Consider the following 19,912-nt stretch of genomic DNA (forward strand, 5'->3'; position numbering starts at 1 on the left):
CATATAAAATATTGGAAAGCCTTGGAGCTACTCCAGCCCATCCTTGTGTTAAACAAAGTCTGAAGAAAAGTAGGGCTGAGGATAGGGGCTGCAGAGAGGCTTATGGGTCAGGGTGCTACATTTCAATGGAAGATCACTGTTAATAGGTGTGCTGGAAAACGAGGGTCAAATGAATCTGGGAAAAGTTAATAAAAGTACACATGGTTTCTGGAATTCCTAGGGTCTTTAACCGATTAAAATGCATTTTGACTCTTCGAAAGTAGAAATGGTATGGAGTTACTATACCAAACCTTTTGGCACAGAATATCATGTAAAGAATTCACTTTGGCAACTGCTTCAGTAAAGTAATCCTTCCCTTGCTGCTTTATCGATACAGGGGAGACAATGTGCTCTACTTTCACACAGACTTCATTGAATGTTTGATACAGAATGGGTTTATCCCAACACAACATTTCAATACTTTCCTACTGGTTGTCCCTACACTGGCTTTTCCTTGTATTTATGGCAAGTGATAAACCTGATAAAGCTCAAACTACTAACAAGTATCAGGGGCTTTCATCAACCAGTCTAAGTCCAGAGCCTCTGCAAAATAACCTCCCAGAACTCAGAGGTAGTCTACTGCTGGAGCTGTTAATACTTTGCCAGAGGGTACACCTTATTTTTGCTTTTTAGTGTATTTTCTTTCCCAAAAGAAACAAATGGGCTCAAAGAAATGAAGAGAGAAATGTGTATAAAACATTAAAAATGGCATCTCCACAACTTTGCCAAATAAATGAAGAATGAAGGCATGATTTATCTATATGTACACTTACATGCTTGTCACATATAACTGTATTCTATTTGGTACTCTTGATTTTCTTTGAGAATAATGGACAATATATCCACTCAGAGGAATTGCCCTATAGAGTGAGTTTAGTTAGGTTGTAATGAGTACTAAGTTTATTAAGAACATAGCTAAGAATTATGTAACCTTCTCGCTTCACTTTTCTAAGCTTCCAGGTACCCTTTTATTTTGCATTAATGGAAACTTCAGCCATACCAGTAACATTCAAATGAAGTCTACATGCCAAAAGGAAAAGAACTTAGCATTTATTCTCTGTTACTGCTTCTACTTGGAAGGTATCTTTTCCCCTAAAAAACATGTTTAAAAGGATATAAAAGTGGCTTTCTATATTTGGCTAGAAGCAGAAAATTAAAGACAACAGGGGAGAAATATTAGCTCAGCTTTTCCAGACTTGAAATAATGTGTGATATTTGCTGTTTTTCCATCTTTTGAGACCAAACCTGGGAGAATGCTTAATTCATTCAGCTGGTGAATCATCTTTCCTTTGTGGAAATATTAATGCCAAGCTAAATTTCTCCATATGAGGAAAGAAAAAAAATGCAGCAACGTTGGGAGGAGATTGGAAAATAAAATCATTCTCTCTCTACCTCATTAATTCTCCCTTCATCCTTTGGAGGTCCTGTGAACTGTATCAATACATCAAGTAAATGGCACATTCAGGTGTTTTGCTAAGACATCATTAAAATTGATGTTGTCATCTGCTGTTTCCTTGAGCAATTTGTCTAACTCCTTGCAAATGCCCAGAGTTCCTCATTATGACTTTGTCTTTCTTTAGGAAACTGCTCAAGATTTCTTTGATGTGCTCTGGAAAACTGGCCAACTGGAAGAGAACTTCAGAGTCCCTGCAGGACTTCTTTAGCAGTATATCCTCATGGTCCACTTGAATGGACTGGCCATGACAGGCAGGTTGGAATCCCCAAGACATTCCATCCCACAGTTCAATAGCACTAATATGTTCTTAAAAAATCTTCCCTATGTATTTATTTATTCCCTATAAAGATATGTATCAGGCTCACACCATAAACCTGTTGGAAATAAGGCTATCATAGCCAACAGGATCCCATCCCTTAGTGGAGGCCACAGTCCAGCAGGAAGGCAGACATCAAACTAGTAATTAACAGGAATGCATGATGAACACATCAAGAGGAAGTAACCAGGGCTATGGACTTAACCTAGGGGTCAGGAAGGCCACCCTCCCTGAGGAAGTGAATCCAAGAAACCTCCTGAAGGATGAGTGAAGATGGGGCTGGGGAAGGCAACAAGATGTATGCATTGTTGATCATTAGTGATCAAAATGTAGGCCCTTGCTTTCGCTTTCATATTTTGGTACAAGTTTCACCTTGAGTTTTGAATAGACTAAGACCACTTTCTCCTCACAGAAGACTATTAATAATATTCTGTTTTCTACTGTGTTTATTTATTTCTGTTTCTTTAGAACACAAATAAATTAAAAATAAGAGCTACTCTTTGCTGAACACTCACCTAGTGCCACGCCCACTGAATTCTCTCACAAAAGTTTTTTGCTTTATCCACATTTGAGGGAAACAGGTTCAGAAGGTTACCCAGCCAGGCAAAGATGAGCTAGGATTCAAAGGCAGATACGAGATGTTCAAATCTAAGATGTTAACCACTTTACTGGGGTTTCTCCATGTCCAGATCTACAAACTATTTCATCAAAATGATGGGGGTGCTGTTGGGGTGGGTGTTTGTTAAAAAAACAGATTCCAAGGGCTCACCCAGCTGTTTTGCATCTGCATCTCTGAGGATGTGGTCTGAATCTGCACGTTAGCAATTTCTCCACGTGTTCCCTTGAGTTTGAGAATCACTGAACTTCTTCCCAGTTCTGTGCACTTGTGAGACAGAAGGGCGCTCAGGGAGAGAGAGGGAGAGAAAGGAGAGAGACTACTGATGAAATTTATTTTACTCCTGTCTATGTTCTTAGAATGCTCTTTTGGCCTTTTGATGAAATGCTGCCATGCAGACTGGTTATGATTTTCGAACTGCAAATAACTGAGCTTCATGCTCTTGGCTAGATGTCCAGGCAGGGCTCAGAGAGCTGCTTATTCAGGCTTCAGCCAAGCTGTGAAAAGTGAGGCTTTTTCAGAGGAAGTGAGATAAGACAAAAACTTAGAAAAACAAACATCCTGAGGCCAGTGTTCAAAAGGCCACTGGCAAAATCTATAGTCTAATGTGGAGTGAGCTAAACAAACACATTACTGGGCCATCCAGGAAACGCAAAGCAGATGCCTGGAGGTGGGGGGTGTGTTTTCAACCTGGGTAGAAATATCCTGGGGAGTGATGATATAGAATCAGACACAAAGTTCAGATAAAAACAACATGGGAGACTTGCAAAAGGTGGTGTAGCCAGGATGGACAGGAGGTACTCCTGTGAAGTGGTTCAGAGCAAGTTCAGGGTAGGGAGACCAGGGCTCCAATCTTATTTATAAATTGTATGCCCTAAAGTTTTTTCCTGTCATGGGATTACCTGATGACAACTAGTTAATGAAGCAATGCTGGTGGAGACCCTGTGCCCAGGGCCAAGCTTAAGAGCTTTTTGATACTGAAAAGATGACGAGGGTGTTGCTACCCTGCTCCTATTACGTACTTTAAAATGAAAACAAGGTCAATTCAAAATATGAACAGAAGTAGGTCAGCAATATTCCAAGTTTTCTTCTGACACTAATTCAGTGTGTTTTTGGAGATGTAAAATATTCTTCTCTGGCAAAAAAAAAAAGGGTTTGTGTGCTTCTCTGATGCCCCATATACACAAGCTTAATGGGGTGAAAGTGTTTCATAAAATGCTAGTCAAACTCCCTGACACAAAGAAGGTACTCACTTAGTACTAGTTATTATTATTTTTAATAATCATGACATATGTTCCCAATTACATTTAATGCAACCCCTTAAAGAAACACTAAGGCTCTACCTTCTGTAGATGTGTTTCTGCTAGTAGTATTCTACTATTTGGCATTGTTTGAACCTGGCTCTGCAGAAATGAGGTAGTCGCCCCCAGCCCCACTCTCCCAAGGATCAGAGCCCAGTTTCTTGATAAGGCTTCCTCCCACGTGTCCTTTCTTCCCTACACTCTTCCCTGTCCCATCATGGCATTTAATTAGTTATCATTTTTGCTTGATTTTAATTAAGGAAACACCTTTGCATTCACCCTGGAACCATTCACAGAATGTCATCTAACTCTTGACATTTATTTAGGAAATATTATTTTGCAGAGCTTTATAGCATGAATATTTGATGACTAGGAGTAATTCAAGGCCCTCTCTAAGCACAGGCTCATTCCACTTCTTGTATAAGCAAATACCAATCAGGTCAACCTTTAAATTCATTATGACTCCATCACATTAAAATCTCAACTGCATTCTGGATTTACACTATCAGTAATAATTGGGTAAGTTATAGTGTATTTTAAGGTAACCATACATAATTTTGTTATGCTTTGAAAAATTACAAGTATTTTCTCAATAAACATGTTTCCTTGGGAAGTGATTTATTTTGCTACCAGCAATTTTTTGACATTACAGTTTTCATGGTAATGTCTACTTATTATTATAAGTAAAATTTTCCAGATCTAGATCTGGGTAAAGGCAAGATATACTCCAGAGAAAAAACAACAGCCAAAACTCTTAGCCACATTTCCTTTGTTAAAAAGTTGCACTGGAGTCATTTAGTTCTACTCATGACATCAAGGATGCCTATTTTTATGATAAACTGGTTTTACACAGCAGGAAGATTGGCTCTTTCGTTGTGATGCCTAATGATTCACGGTTGTTCGAGAACTCTTTCACAGAACAAAGCAGATTGGATTTGTTGGTGGAGTCTGCATTCCACAGCATCTCTTAGACTCTCTATAGGGGTCAAGGATTTAAGTCTTAGAAATTGTGTGTGGGCTCCAAGCTGTCCAGTTCCATTTTCTGCAGTCTCTGAGAGCAACTGTAAAACTGGTAAAGAGGCAACAATGTGAGTTTATGCAAGACACCACTGCCCATGAAAAGACCCAGGGGCCACTGAGGGTTTCAGTACTTAGTAATGAGGCAGAAATACCTGCTGAGAAGGGGAAGAAGCATGGACAGCAGTAAAACATGGCTGTAATAGGGGTGCCCAAAATGCATGTAAAATGGTTTAAACTTTTTGAAATTACTAAGGCATGTTCTCTAAGTCTGCCTTGGGCTAGCCAAGGTTTTCTGGCCTCAGAAGAACCTCACTGAAGGTTAAGAGAGGATTCCCTCCTGTACACGCTTGCTCTTTTCATCTGTGTTCCTGATTCTTTTATGAGATCAATACCAGACTTTGGCAATCTTGGGCTGGATCACATTTTAACAAACTCATTCTGGGCACCTAGTATATTTAAAGGTATAAATATCCTACCTATTACCTGAGTTCTACAAAGTCCAGCTCTCCAGTTAGTATCCGGGGATGTCGAGAGACACTGTAAGGTATACCCCAATTCAGAAAGTTTAAATATGAAACAAAAGAGTTTACCTTATAATAGGGCATTTGTGGGTACACAAGAATGCAGTTGTATTTAACAATATGGCTTCAAATCAGACTGACTTGAGTTTAAATCCTGTTTCTGCTGTGGATGAGTGAACTTGAATAAGTTATTTAACCTCCTTACGCTTCAGACTGCTCACTTTTAAATTGAGATGATGAGCACTATTTCAGGTTTTTTGAGTGGCTGAAAATATTAGTAAAGCATCAATATCATCATTTATCGTTCTTATGAGATCTGTGCCGGAGATTCACAATCGGACGGTTATCAGCATCCAGAGGCCAGGTGGGAGGGCAAACATGGTGACTGAGAATTAGGAACTTGAAACCCAGCTTTGGATCTCAGCTCTGCAACTTCCTAGTCATCACCTTGGACTTCCTCGACCGCCCAGGGTCCTCATTTCCTTGCTGAAAATAACAGCAGCACTGACACCCACGAGTTAGTGCAAGGACTGAACTAATGACTGTATGTAAAAAGACTAGCCAAATACTTGGTGCATGGTAAACATGCAATAAATATTAGCAATTTTTCTTATTATTATAATACTATGCTTGTTTAATTATTTTTCTATGGTGGTAAAACATACATAACAAGATTTGCCATTTCAACAATTTTTAAGTGCGCAATTCAGTGACATTAAGTACATTCAAATGATTGTGCAATCACATTGAAATTATTATGTAATCATCATCACCATCCATCTCTAGAACTTTCCATTTATCCAAAACTGAAGCGTCATCTTCGTTAAGCAATCGCTCTCCATTTCTCTTCTTCTAGTCCCGGGGAATCACTCTTCTACTTTTTGTCTCTCTGAACCTGACTATTCTAGGGGTCGTATGTAAGTGGAATCATACACTGTCTGTCCTTTTATGTCTGGCTTATTTCACTTAGCATAATGTTTTCAAGGTTCATCCATGTTATAGCATGTGTATGTGACATTTTGTTAATCCATTCATGTGTCGATGGAGATCTGGATTGTTCCACCTTCTGGCTATTGTGAATAATGCATCTGAACAACGTGTATACACAATGTGCACGAGCAATGGTGTTTACGAAACTTATTCAGATACAGCACCAGGGAGTGTAAGACAGAAGCACATGGGCTATGGAAAAAACTGTAGGGAGCTCTGACGTCTAACGGGCAGGCAATGGAAGACTCACTCCTTTAGGAAAGTTGGCTCTTAGAAGAGTTTGAATAGAGGGAAGATTTGGTCTCATTTTTGGAGTATTTGCAAAACATACCAAGGGTCTGATTCAGGACCACAGCACTGCACTCAGGCAAGAATGAACATAAATGTATACCAAGAAAAGATCACACAGAGATCATAGCAACTAGAACAGCCATAATCAAACCTGACAGATGCTTCAAGAAGGATTTGTTGTTCTCAGGTGTTTGCAGTGTGCCTGCACTGTGCTAAGTCCTTCACATGATACCTTTAATAGTCTCTTCTGCTCCTCAAGATTACCATCCCCATCTGGCTGATGAGGAAACTGAGCATCATTGTGTAACTACTGTAATTTCACACAGCTAGCTAGTGGTCACACCAGCATTTCACCTTGCATCCCCCTCCTGCCAAAATCTGGATTTAAAAGCAATGTACTCTGTGAAAGGGGAACCCTCCTACACTGCTGGTGGGAATGTAAACTAGTTCAACCATTGTGGAAAGCAGTATGGAGGTTCCTCAGAATGCTCAAAATAGAAATACCATTTGACCCAGGAATTTCACTTCTAGGAATTTACCCTAAGAATGCAGCACTCCAGTTTGAAAAAGACAGATGCACCCCTATGTTTATCGCTGCACTGTTTACAATAGCCAAGATATGGAAGCAACTTAAGTGTCCATCAGTAGATGAATGGATAAAGAAGATGTGGTACATATATACAATGGAATATTATGCAGCCATAAGAAAAAAACAGATCCTACCATTTGCAACAACATGGATGGAGCTAGAGGGTATTATGCTCAGTGAAATAAGCCAGGCGGAGAAAGACAAGTACCAAATGATTTCACTCATATGTGGAGTATAAGAGCAAAGGAAAACTGAAGGAACAAAACAGCAGCAGAATCACAGAACCCAAGAAAGGACTAACAGTTACCAAAGGGAAAGGGACTGAGGAGGATGGGTGGGAAGGGAGGGATAAGAGTGGGGAAAAAGAAAGAGGGCATTACAATTAGCATGTATAGTGCATGGGGGGCACCGGGAGGGCTGTGCAACACAGAGAAGACAAGTAGTGATTTTACAGCATCTTACTATGCAGGTGGACAGTGACTGTGAAGGGGTATGTGGGGGAGACTTGTGAAGGGGGGAGCCTAGTAAACATAGTGTTCTTCATGTAATTGTAGATTAATGATACCAAAATAAAAAAAATAATAAAAATAAAATTTTAAAAAAAGCAATGTACTCTGTGCCAGACCTGAACAAGGAAAGAACTCATTTCACATTTGGCAGACTCTTCAGAACCCCCGCCCCTGGCTTGATTATCTCTCAGCACTGTCTGTATTTAAGACATTTCCAGAATCAAAGTGGGTCCTTTGAGTGTCTAATAGACTTGACACGTTTTTATTTAAATATTTTTAGCTTGCCAAGGTATCCTAGATAACAGCCCAGCCTTTGATATCCCCAATCTTTTCTTTGCTAAATGGTCAATTTATGCTGTTTGGATCACCACATTCAGAGTAGATCAGAGGTCAGGAATTTTCCCTGATTATAACCCCCTTGTATTTCAGGTTCTATAAAAAAGGCAACTCAAGACAGTCACTTCTAAAATATTTTGCTGTGTTTCAAAATAGGAGTTTTTATAAACCAGGTGTGTGGCACAATTGTGGCATGCCATATAATTAGCACTTCCCAGGCCGTCCCTGAAGCACCATTTCCCTCCCAGGTGAGTTTACTCATGCCCAGTGGGAGAGACATGCGCATCCTGAGCATCCCACTCCCTGAACATTTGCTCTAGAAATACTTGACAGGTAGCAGATTTCTTGGTGACTCCTCAATAATTAAGGTGTTATGACAAGTGGAAAAGCCATTTCAAGAGATTCAGTAGATAAAAATAACTCTCTTTCTATAAAATGGTTCTGATGCCAACTATAACTCTTTAATAGGATTGAAGTGATGATCATACATGGTAATATGTATAAAACTATTTTGTATACTAATAAAGTACCTTATACATGTAAGGGGTTATTATTATTTTTATTACAAATGGAGCTGTTTTACATTTGATGTTACAAACTTGAAAGTACTTTGCACCAGAAAGCTATTGATGTACGATGTTAAAATTTAAGTTAAATGTTTACCTTGTTCTCTCAGCAAGCTTATAAACCTAGGAAATTGGTATGTGTGGTTGTGGGGCTACAGGAGTGATCTAGATGCAGGTTTCTTTCCCACCTTGAGTACCATCACTACTGACATTTCAGCCCAGATAATTCTTTGTTGCGAGGGCTGTCTGGCACAGTTAGATGTTTAGCAGCATCCTTGGCCTCTGCCTACCACCACCCCTAAGTCATGACAATGAAAAAAGTGTCTAGACATTGCACATGTCCCTAGGGGGCAAAACTGCCCCGGATTGATAACCACAGCTCTAGACAACAGAGTTGGAAAAACTGGCCTATCAGCATGGATGATGCAAAGTTCTATATTATTTTACATCTTTCAGTATTGTTTCTGTGGTACAGAGCAGACAACATTATAATCCTTGTCCTTGATAAATCTGAGAAACTGAATTGAAGGTTCTGTACAGTGGCACTGTGTTATGTGGCTGATTGCTAGAGCTTCTAGGGGATTAGCCATATTTGGCTAAATTAGCATTTGGAATTTAAATTTGGGATTTAAATCAGCATAGGGGCCCAAAAATTAGCAAAAGTAAAAACAAATGCTCTGCCCCATATATTTTTGGTGTTGAAAAAAAAAGACCAATGGCTAGCATTGCCTATATACAACTCAGCACACACACACACACACACACACACACACACACACACACACACACACACACACACACACAATCTCTAAGGCACCCAAGATCCTGCATGCTTGCCTACTAGATGAAAAAGCAAAAATGCCAAGCAAATCAGACTGTTGACAGCAACTTCTTCTTTCTGCTTCTTTTGTGAACAGAAAACTTCAAGTTCTCAACTTCTGGAGGAGAACTTTACCATAGATCCTTGCTGTTGTTACCTATAATAGATGACACCAAAATCCTTGGAGCTTGTCAGCTTCAGACAAATCTGAAATACAAAGCATGCATCAGGCTTGGCACCTCAGCTACTCCTTTTCCCTGAAAGGCCAACAAGGACTCTATAGTTTAATTAAAGCTTCAGATTTAGAGAGGTAAACGTCAAACAAAAATGCAGATAGAGTGATTCACCCAAAGTCATAGAGATGAAAAATGAAAGATGAGGAAATAAACACCAGAGGGATTTTAAAGTCTCTTTTCCTATATTTCTTTTCATCCTTGTCTCCTAACTTCTATATTCTGCTTCCCTTTTTTTATTACTGAGTATTCTATCAATACAGTACTTGCTCATAATAGACGTTCAAGAAATGTCTGTGTCTCAATGAAAGACTCAAACTACAGATACCAAAGGAAATAAACTAAAGCAACTCCCCACTGAAGATACCATTTGCCTTAGAAGAATAAGGCACTGTGATTGTTTAAAAGTGATGATTGACATCACTCTAAATTCATGGCCACCGATCTCAAATAGATATTCAATAAATTGTACCTAGCAATCTACTGTATGGGTTGTCAAATTCCCTTTCTCCAAGAGAACAAGTTCATAAACAACCTTAGAAACTCCAGACATCTTTGGTGGACAAATATAAAATACAAACAAATTGGCAGCTAAAATTTGGTCCAGCACAGCATAAAAAATGTCTGTTTTTGATGAAGCCTATCTACAAGCAGTAGAACATGTAGAGGCCAGTCAAAAATCTCCACTGAAGCTTTACAATTCACAGCTTTTGAGCTGCCACACTGCCATTCAAAAATAAATGGCATACCTTCCTTTCTTTTCACAGAAGACTCAGAAACTCATTATACTGGCTGTTCTCTACCTTCCTTATCCCTTCAACCTCATGTCAAGGAAATGGAAGAGAGACCAAGGGCAAGTGCACCTCCTTGCCCGGAAAGCTCACTACCTGCCAATCAAGTGCACCACGCACTGTATGTTAACACCTGCAGGTACTTGGTGCATTACTATAATCACAGACATAGGCACTCTGGACACTCACATTTTCTGACAATTGATAAAAGTATAAAGTCACAGCAATGGCCATATGGCTTCCCTAATTGCTATTTCCTGAGAATGCTTGATGGAATTCATGCAAAATAATCAAACTTATACAAACATTTCATACTCATGTCAGCCTTGATGAAGGTCCAAGTGATTACAGCCAATGACAAGGGAACAGATAAAAATACATCTCACTTCTGTTCCTCTTGAAATATTATAATTGACCACTAGGTCAATTCCCTGCTTCCACTTCTTTCCCAGACTATCTTTTCCCCCAAAAGAGTGTGCCACTGCAACTAGAGTATTTCTAAAATGTATATTCGTCTATGTCACCTCTCTGTTTAAAACTCTCCAGAGCCATTTCATTCTCTGGGGCCATCTGGCCCCTGATTGAGCCACCTTCCAGTGTCCCAGGAGGCCCTGGCCATAGCCTCTAGTCAGTCCAAGCTCGTCCCTGTCTCAGAGTCTCCACATGAGCCGCCTGAGAAACTCCGCCCCATCGTGTCTTTTTCAGCCACATCTCCCTGGAAGACTTGGTCTATGTTCTTCATTCTTCAGTTATTTTCTTCATAGCAACTGTCTAGATTAGCAAGTACTTGTTTATGAATACTTGGGATTACTTATTTCCTTATCTTTTCACTCAAAGGCTGTAGAAGATTATGTCTATTGCACTCTCTGCTGTACACCAAGTTTCTAACTGCTGGGCACAGAGTAAGTACAAGAGATGCTGCTTAAATAAACGAACAGATATCATTACACAAATTACAGTTATTGAAAGGACATATCTGCCCAAGAAAAGACCTCACTTAAGCTTTCTGCCCAGTGATTACACGTACCTATTTAGCCCACTTTGTCTTTTCTGCTTTATTCTCTTGGCCTTTTACCAAGTTTGAGATTTACAGGAACTTGGGGTTTTACATCGTGGAAAGGCCTGAGGAAACCCCAAATCAGTCCTCTGCTTATGTTTCATTCCCAGATTTGTGACCCCTATTTATCTTAACAGAAATCTAACCTTGATTCATTTATAGTTGGCAAAAACTCTTTCATGTAATTGTCCTCATTTTTTTAAATCAAAACCTTCTTTTGCTGACACAGGAAGTCCTATTTTGTCAAGACTAGATGAACTTGAACCCAGAGACGTTTAAATTCTACTGCAACCTCAGAAACCACAAAAATGGAAGAAATTCGGCAAGTCAGATTAAGTCCTTCTGCCTCCTCACTAGGGCCTAACATTTCGTGCATCTTGGGCAGATCTGTGCACTGCCGGTCTCACTGCTGGTGTACTTTCTCGCTCCTGACTCCAGGCATACTGTGGGACTCCGAACGAGAAGGCCATCCCTTCCAGCCTTTTGAGTTTCTAATGTAACCTTTGAAAGCGGCTGCTTGGAATTCCACGGCGTCCCAGACCCACACAGACCTCCTCTGCATTATGTTCGGCTCGCGGACAAAGGGAGTTCAGGGGAGCAAGAGCAAGATGCGAACTGGCCGAGGGATGACAGCTGCTTTGCGAGCAGCCACCCAGAATGCAGGTTTTTATTGTTGTTTTTGCTTTTTATTTAACCTGTACATGACTTATGGACCTGTGTTTATACTTTTTTCCTCAAAGCTTAACCCTCCTACATGTTCTTCTATCCATTAAAATAAATGCTCATCATTCATGAAAATCCTTCCTCATGACCTGGTTGATCCCAGTACACAAAGACCACTAGAGCCTTAATTTCTCTCAGTGAGGTAAAACAAAATTTAGTTAAATAATGTATGTGACCTCTCCCAACTTTGAATGATAGATGTACGGAAGCAAGAGAGTATAAGGGAAGAGCTCCAGCCCTGAGCCCAGAGTCAGGCAGCAGTCTTAGGTTTATATTTTAGCCCTTTCACCTATAAATTATATTATCTTGACCTCTGTTTTCTCATCTGAAAAGCAGGGCTATGTAATAGAAACTTATACATCAGAGGTTTATGGTGAAACTCGTGTAACTTAATGCAGATAAAATGCTCTTAGTACAGGCCTCACACATACATACATACACACACACACACACACACACACACACACACACACACACACACACTCAAAAAAACACCTCTTTTTTCTTTCCTCTGAATGAGAGGTAGGTTAACAGCAAAGCTGTCTGAGACAGAATCCGGGCATTTGGGATCGTCTGGTAGCTGCGCACACATGGGGGCGCATCAGCACCGGCACACAGAATTCCAACTCCTACTACACCAGAATGGTAAGTAATGTCATGCACGAATGTTTGGGAGACCTTTCAAAGAGACTAGACTGAAGGTGTCAAGTGTCTACTATTTTTTAAAATTATATGTACTGGAATTTGAGATATGAAACTAATTCAAATTCAAGTACATAATAAAAATATTTCCATCCAAAGATGAACAGGTTCCCTTAAAATTCGATGTTTGAAAGATATGAGAAACAGGTATACCCATGTACTACTGGTGAGAACAGTAACTGGTATAACTATTTTGTAAAAATATTTATCAAATTTTAAAGCTAATGCATCTGAAGACCTAGCAATTCTACTTTTGCATTTAATATCAGAGAAACACTTACACCCAAAGAGACATGCGTAAAATATTCAGAATACTGCGTTTTGCAGTAGTGAGAAACTGGAAACAACCAAAAGGTTCTTCTACTTTTAATTAAGAGAGGCTAATCCCTCTAAGAAACACTAAATATTTCAACAGATAAACAAATTGATGTGTAGTTCATGGGCAGGTATAGGTGGTGATTTTGTAACCTGGCCTTATTTTATCCGTGGCTTAGCGCAGGATGGATCCCCAAGGTCCTTGGATTCTTCTGCTAAATCCTTTGCATCTAGCTGGCGCATGACAGATGAGAAAGGGCATGGAAGATCTCATGAGGTCTTAATAGATTGGGCCCGTTAAGTTTCATACATCACCTCTTTCCACAATCCAATGGAGAGAACTCAGTAACTTGGCCATATACTCATCACAGTGCAGTCTAGACACAGGTTCAGGAAGAAAAGGAACCAGGGCTTTGAACAATACTTACTCGGTTTCTGACACTACAACAATAGTAAAAGAATAAGGCAGATCTGTGTTTACTGGTAAATGAGCCTTCCAAGACACACTACTGAGTGAGAAGTAAGAGGCATGTCCCAGGATGGGTTCCCTGGGAAGCAAACTATGAGATGGAGTTCATGGCTTGGGATATTTATCAAGGAATATTCTTGCTAGCAACACCTGAGGAAGCAGTAGTGGGCAGAGGAAAAAAGCTGATCTGCAGCGCAAGCCCAACAGAAGGTCATTCTGAGTTTGTCCCAAGTTGTCCGATGTGGCTAGACATGTATGGTCTTGCACTGAACTTGCATATTGGTATCAAATTGTACTGGATCAGTTATTGGATGTTAGCTACAGGGGGTGAGGGTAAGGTAACTTTGTGCAACTGAGGCAGTCCTGAAGGGCCCAACTGAAGCTGAAGACTGCTGAGAGCATCCCCCACTGAGGCAATGAGCATTTCACTGAAGAGGAGTTTGGGCAATTTATCACAGTGTCTATCACACAGCCACATAATATACATAGTCTGTTATTACTATAAAATAAAACCAAAGAAAATGCATACTTTCTCTTGAATAAACTTCAACAAAAATCATGCATAGAAAAAATGTAGATAGATAAAAAAACTGGACACATTATTTCATAATAAACAGGTATCAGGATTGTTACAGTTTTTTTTTTTTGAGAAAAGGACACAGTTCTGAGATTGAGGGTAAAGGCAAAAAAAACTTCAACAATATCTGTAGTGTTAACTATTTTTAAACAAAAAAAATTAAGTGATATTTAATTTAAGAAGTGCTTACTGTACAAGTATATATAATAAGGATATCAACCAAAACAATATTCTATAAGGAGCGGGACCTTCTGTTTCAAAGGTATCACATTAAAATATCTCTTACTTATTCAAGGATTGATTGACTTTCCTTCTCTCTTCTTCCTCCCACAGCTTTTTGGCCAGTTCATTGCTCATTAATATTCCCATCCAAGAGTGACTGGGGTTGGGGGTGCTAGGTGTGAGGAGAGAGGAAAGAAACTGCAACTGGCAATTTCCATTACCTGTTAGCAACTCTGGTGAATAGGTTTAGCAGAGGAAATGTTGAAAATCAGTTGTTTAGATTATCTGAGCCCGTCAATGATCCATGTCACACCCTCTCTCTTCCTATTAGCAAAGACTCATGAGAATTGGCCATAATGGTATTTGCAGTGATGGCAACTCAAACAAGATTGTTTTCAATGATTCTGTGGGTCTGGTTAAACTATTTTTTTCTCTTTCAATTGAACATACTAACAAGGCATTTTAAGGAAAGAGACATTTCCTGGTGTATTTTCATCTGTTACACACCTATATATCTTTCAGGATGAGGTAGTTAATCTAGATTAAACCAAGACAATTTTCTTGAATCTGAAAGGTCATTTCATCTTCTGTTTTGGTCTGGTTAATAGAGTAGTCTATTTGGGATGTCCAGTAGCAAAAAAGACATAATGTAATCAATAAAATGATATGCAATAAGTATTTGAATACTTGTTGAATTTAACAAAATTAAATTTTTTCATAATGCCAGAGTTATGACTCAGTCTTTAAAATCTCTGTGTTATGACAGTTCATATATTGGGTTTTAACCAAACAACCCAAGTCAATACAAAGATGAACAGTTTTCTCTTGGACCTGCAATGCTAAACTGCTAAAAGCTTGGAATAAAGTTTAAGATTAGTGTTCAAATTCAGACCACTGCTTAATTCACTTAAGTGATTTTGAGGCATGTCCCATAGTCTCTGCCTCAGTTTGTTCAGCTACAGAATGGACAAGGACAAATCCTACACTTAATGTTTTAAGCACACGTCTCTATTCATTATTTTACCCTGGCACTGATACTAATAAGGTATAGAAGGGTTATATGTCAAATGGAACGGAATCTTGACGTAGCCACATATTGGCTGTGTGATGTTAGGTAACCTAAGTGGCCTCTCCAAGGATCTATGTCTGTATCTGCATTTATAAAATGAGGTTATATATAGTTCCTTTATAACTGGATTGCTATGAAGGTCAAAAGTGAAAAAGTATGTGAAGTGCATAGCACAATGCCTGGGACATAGCAAGTCCATAAGAAAAGGGAGTTATCCTTAAGTATCAGCTATCTCTCTAACAAGACCTACTCTGTTTTTCTCCTTTTCTAAGGAAAAACACACATTGTAAAATAAGCATTCTTCAAAGGCAACTTGAAGGCATCTGGGAATTCCAAAGGTTGAAAATTCCATGAGTTCACAGAAGTTTTCACTAATTCCACTGATCTAAAGGCAAAAAGGAGAGAGTCAACTCTGTGCCCAAACTCATTTCTGATGATTTCTTCCATCCTACCCCCTCTGCCTCTCTGGGGGTGGTTGTGCCTGTAAAAAACATTCAAGTTGTCAGGAACAGAGTCGGCTTTCAAGATTGGAATGTCCGAGTAGAGTGTTCTTTTCCTCAGACAAGAAGAGGCTTGGGTGGCTAAAAGTTTCCAAGTCTGAAAGGAGACAGAGCTGGGACAGACGAACTGATAGATAAAGAGCACAACACCTTGGGAGAGTGATATATCAAGAGAGACTAAAATAAGGCAGAAACGAGATCATGAGGCAAGATGAGATAAGAAACCAAAGACACTGTCTATCAGCTCTAATGTGTGTTGCAACCAGAGGCTGACTCGAAACTACAAAGTCCCAAATTACATAACTGTAATGGGGAATGGGCACTTTCTCATAAAAAGAAGTGATTTGTTTTCCCTAAAGCAAAAAGCATGAGAAGTAGGCTCACTAGGAAATACAAGGTGTGGTCATGTGAGCTGACATATTTCAGGTGTGTTAGACTGAGATGATTATGAAACTAGGCTGATTTTATATAGAGAAAAACCTTTTTTTTCTAAAGGCACTGAGGGACAAGATGGGGACAGGTAATAAAATGTTAAGATGCTGACTTCTGTTCTGCATAGGACATTACATAATAAGAGACAAAGAAAGGGGTTCTATCCCTCATTAGGATGTAAGCTCCAAGATGGCTTATTGGTTTTGTTCATTGCTATATTCTCACCTCCTAGAACATGACTGGCTTTTGATAAGTATCTGTTGAATTAACCAGCTGTGAGGACTTGCAAAAGAACCAGTTCAAATGTGAAAATGAGAGGGTTGGATTAAATGTTCTCTAAGATCATGATAGCTTTAAAAATTTAAGGTTCTATCAGAAACTACAAATGAAAAATGGTCGTTAACATTTTTCATCTCCATCACCTTTGTCACTTCTTCATTCAATGTCTGTGTGATCTATTTCAGTAAGGCTAGGTATAGAAAAGTACCCCTGGTGGGATACAAGATACCTTCAGTAGTCTAAAGATACATTTTGTTTATTTCAAGAGTCATTTGCTTATTTTAATATGTATTAGAAAAATGCAGTTAGTTTCTCAACTCTTTTTATGATAACATAGAGCTTAGTTTTCAAATAAATTTAAGTTATAAGTAAGTCAACTTGAAAAAACTATTTTAAGTAAATTATAATGCAAGAGTTTTATAATGCTAACTGAAAGTTAGCAGAGGAAAAATCACAAAGGTAGGACATAAGCAACTGCTATTTGGGACATAGTCATATCCATCAGTACTTACAACACATATCTTCAAACCAAATTTTGACTAGTACTCTCAAAGGGAATAAAACACATCTGAAATAGCCATAACATTTAGGTGGGGGCCATTTAGCACTATGTCCCTGTTTATGGTAAAACAACTGCCTGAATTATACTCAAAAAAATATATTTGCTATTCTTCTGGCCATGATGGATTCACTGCTATTGAAGACACTGCCCCACCATAAGCACTCAGAAAACTGGAAGAAAACTATATGAAACCACCATTTTCATCCAGTAGACAATAGGTAGCATAAATCAATAATCCCTGAGAGAAAGAAAACAAATGAGGACATAATAGCCTAGACTTTTTTTGCCTACTTTCCAGATTGCCATCCAGCGAAGGGAAATCCAGGTAGAACACAGGGCCTCACTGAGTAGAGAAGACAGAGAACAAAGACTGAGAAAGCCGAAGTGACTGGAATTTGTAGGGCAGAGGGCTGGAAAGAAAAGAAATATGTACCAAAAAGTTCTTTTTATGCACAAACGCGTTCCATTGAGTTGCTGGCTTTTTAATTATTAAGCTGACAAGACTCAACAAGGCAAAGAACAACGACTGGAGAAAGAGCAGTATTTGAAGAACTACACACTAAATGATTACCACAGTCTCCCACTGGGCAGAGTATATTCAAGTTCTAGCCAGCCAGAGAGGAGAAACATCGGTGAATCCATGCAGCATTCAGGAGAGACCCTGCAATGTCCATGCTCAGGAGTGACGCAAAATTATTCCTAGAATAAGAACTACTCTATACTTTCCTAAAAAAACTTAAAAACAAGTCTCAAAAGTATTAAACCAATCCACACAAAATTTAAATACTTCGCCAGATCAAAGAGCAGCACTCTTTAAAGGAGCACAATAGACTCCAAACATCCAATGAAGCAGAATCAACAGTACCTTGAATCCAATCAAAAAGTACTACATGTGCAAAGGATTAGGAAAATAGAAATAGACCCAGAAGTGACAGAGGTGAAGGAATTAGCAGACAAAGACTTTAAAATAGCTATTATAAATAGTTTAAGTATTCATATAAAAAGTGAATTCAGTAAGGGAAATGAAAACTGTAAAAAGAAAAAAAGACGAAACTTCTAAGACGAAAAATATAGGTTCAGAAGTGAAAAATCCACTAAGCAGTTGTAATTGCAGTTTCATGCTGCAGAAGAAAAGGTCAGTAAACTTGAGCAGAACAGAAAGAGGAAGGGACAGTCTTTTCAAAACTTGGTGTTGTAACAATCAGATGCTATATTGAAAATCAACTTTGAACCCTACATCTTACCACATATAAAAATAAACAGAAACAGATCATAGAACTGAATGTACGATCTAAAACTATAAAGTTTACAACTTTGTGCAAGCAAAAATTTCTCATGACACAAAAAGCACCAACCATTAAAAAAACAACTGATAAATTTTTGGATAGAGATAAACTGGACTTCATCAAAAGTAAAACTTGCTACTCAACTAAAAAAAAAAGTTAATTCAAAAACTGAAAGAAATACAGAAAGGTATATTCACAATAAAATTGTAAATAAAATTCACCACATACAATTGTAACAAAAATATAAAAAGAATTCTTAAAACACAGTAACAAGAATACCAAATTTTTAAAATAAGCAAAAGATCTGAACATCTCCCTCACAAAAGGAAAAGTATGAGTGGCCAATAAACTCTAAAAGATACCCAATCGTCACCATAGAAATGTAATTTTAAACCACAACAACATACCACTCTATATCAACTAAAATGGTTAAATGAAAAATGATTGACATTAGTGAGGTCTGGCAAAGATGGAGATCTGGAAATGTCACACATTTGTGGTAGAAGTAAAAAATGGTATAACTGTTTCAGAACACAGTTTGGTAGTTGCTTATAAAATTTAAGATAAATTTACCATACAACCCATAAATTCATCTATGTATGAACCTAAGAAAAATAAACACATTTGCGTGCACAGATTATTTGTATATTTGCATATAAATGTTTGTTGATACACACAATATGAACGAATCTCAAAAACATTTTGCTAAGTAAAAGCAGTCAAACACAAAAGAGTATATACTACATGCCTCCATTTTTATGAAGTTCTAAAATAGGTGAATCTACTCTATATTACCAGAAATGTAATGGGGGCTGGGTTGGGAGATCGGGCAGAGATGGAAGAGAATATTTTAGTATGTTGGAAATTTTCTGTTTCTTGATTTGGTTTATGATTACAAGAGTTTATGGAAGTATCAAAATTCACAAAATGTACACTTAAAATAGGTACATTCATTTTGTTGTATGTAAATTCTACTTTAATAAATTTATAATACTTGTATATTTATACACTCATGGGGCAGTTATTATAGATTTCCAGCCTATACATATTTTGTATCATGTATTTTTATTCTTTTTGTATTAGATTTATATTATTCTGTGTCTCTCCTGCCCTATTCCCAGAAATTCAGCCCCTGACCCCAACAAGTTCCATTATCCATAGTAACCAATGATAGTTACTGTCATGTCTACAAATACCGTCAATTGTACAAAAAGAAAAGAAAACCTTACAGACTGTTCATAGTTGGGTGATATACCTATAAAAGGTTTATGATATACCAGTTCTGACCCACAGATCTACAATCCTCTAGCTCATATTAATGCCAT

At 38.4% G+C, this 19,912-nt stretch overlaps 3 long non-coding RNA genes across 22 annotated transcripts in view; 2 read left to right on the plus strand and 1 right to left on the minus strand.

The window, feature by feature from the left end:
* LOC108391663 (uncharacterized) overlaps window positions 1–5,877 on the plus strand; it is a 284,047-nt gene extending 278,170 nt beyond the window's left edge. For 5 of the 11 annotated variants that reach the window (XR_012128928.1, XR_012128931.1, XR_012128929.1 and 2 more), the window contains one exon: window positions 1,620–5,875. This is a non-coding gene — a long non-coding RNA (uncharacterized lncRNA). Of the gene's footprint in view, window positions 1–1,619 lie in introns of all 11 variants that reach the window. The other 6 variants (XR_012128935.1, XR_012128936.1, XR_012128937.1 and 3 more) reach the window with 4 other exon arrangements.
* LOC118972528 (uncharacterized) overlaps window positions 1–19,912 on the minus strand; it is a 465,003-nt gene that overhangs the window by 271,692 nt on the left and 173,399 nt on the right. The window lies entirely within an intron of this gene.
* On the plus strand, window positions 11,435–19,594 carry LOC140848316 (uncharacterized). Its single transcript, XR_012128927.1, has 3 exons — window positions 11,435–12,114; window positions 12,701–12,819; window positions 15,801–19,594. It is a non-coding gene; the product is annotated as an uncharacterized lncRNA (long non-coding RNA).

This window comes from Manis javanica, chromosome 3, assembly GCF_040802235.1.
Source record: "Manis javanica isolate MJ-LG chromosome 3, MJ_LKY, whole genome shotgun sequence".
Lineage (NCBI taxonomy): Eukaryota > Metazoa > Chordata > Mammalia > Pholidota > Manidae > Manis > Manis javanica.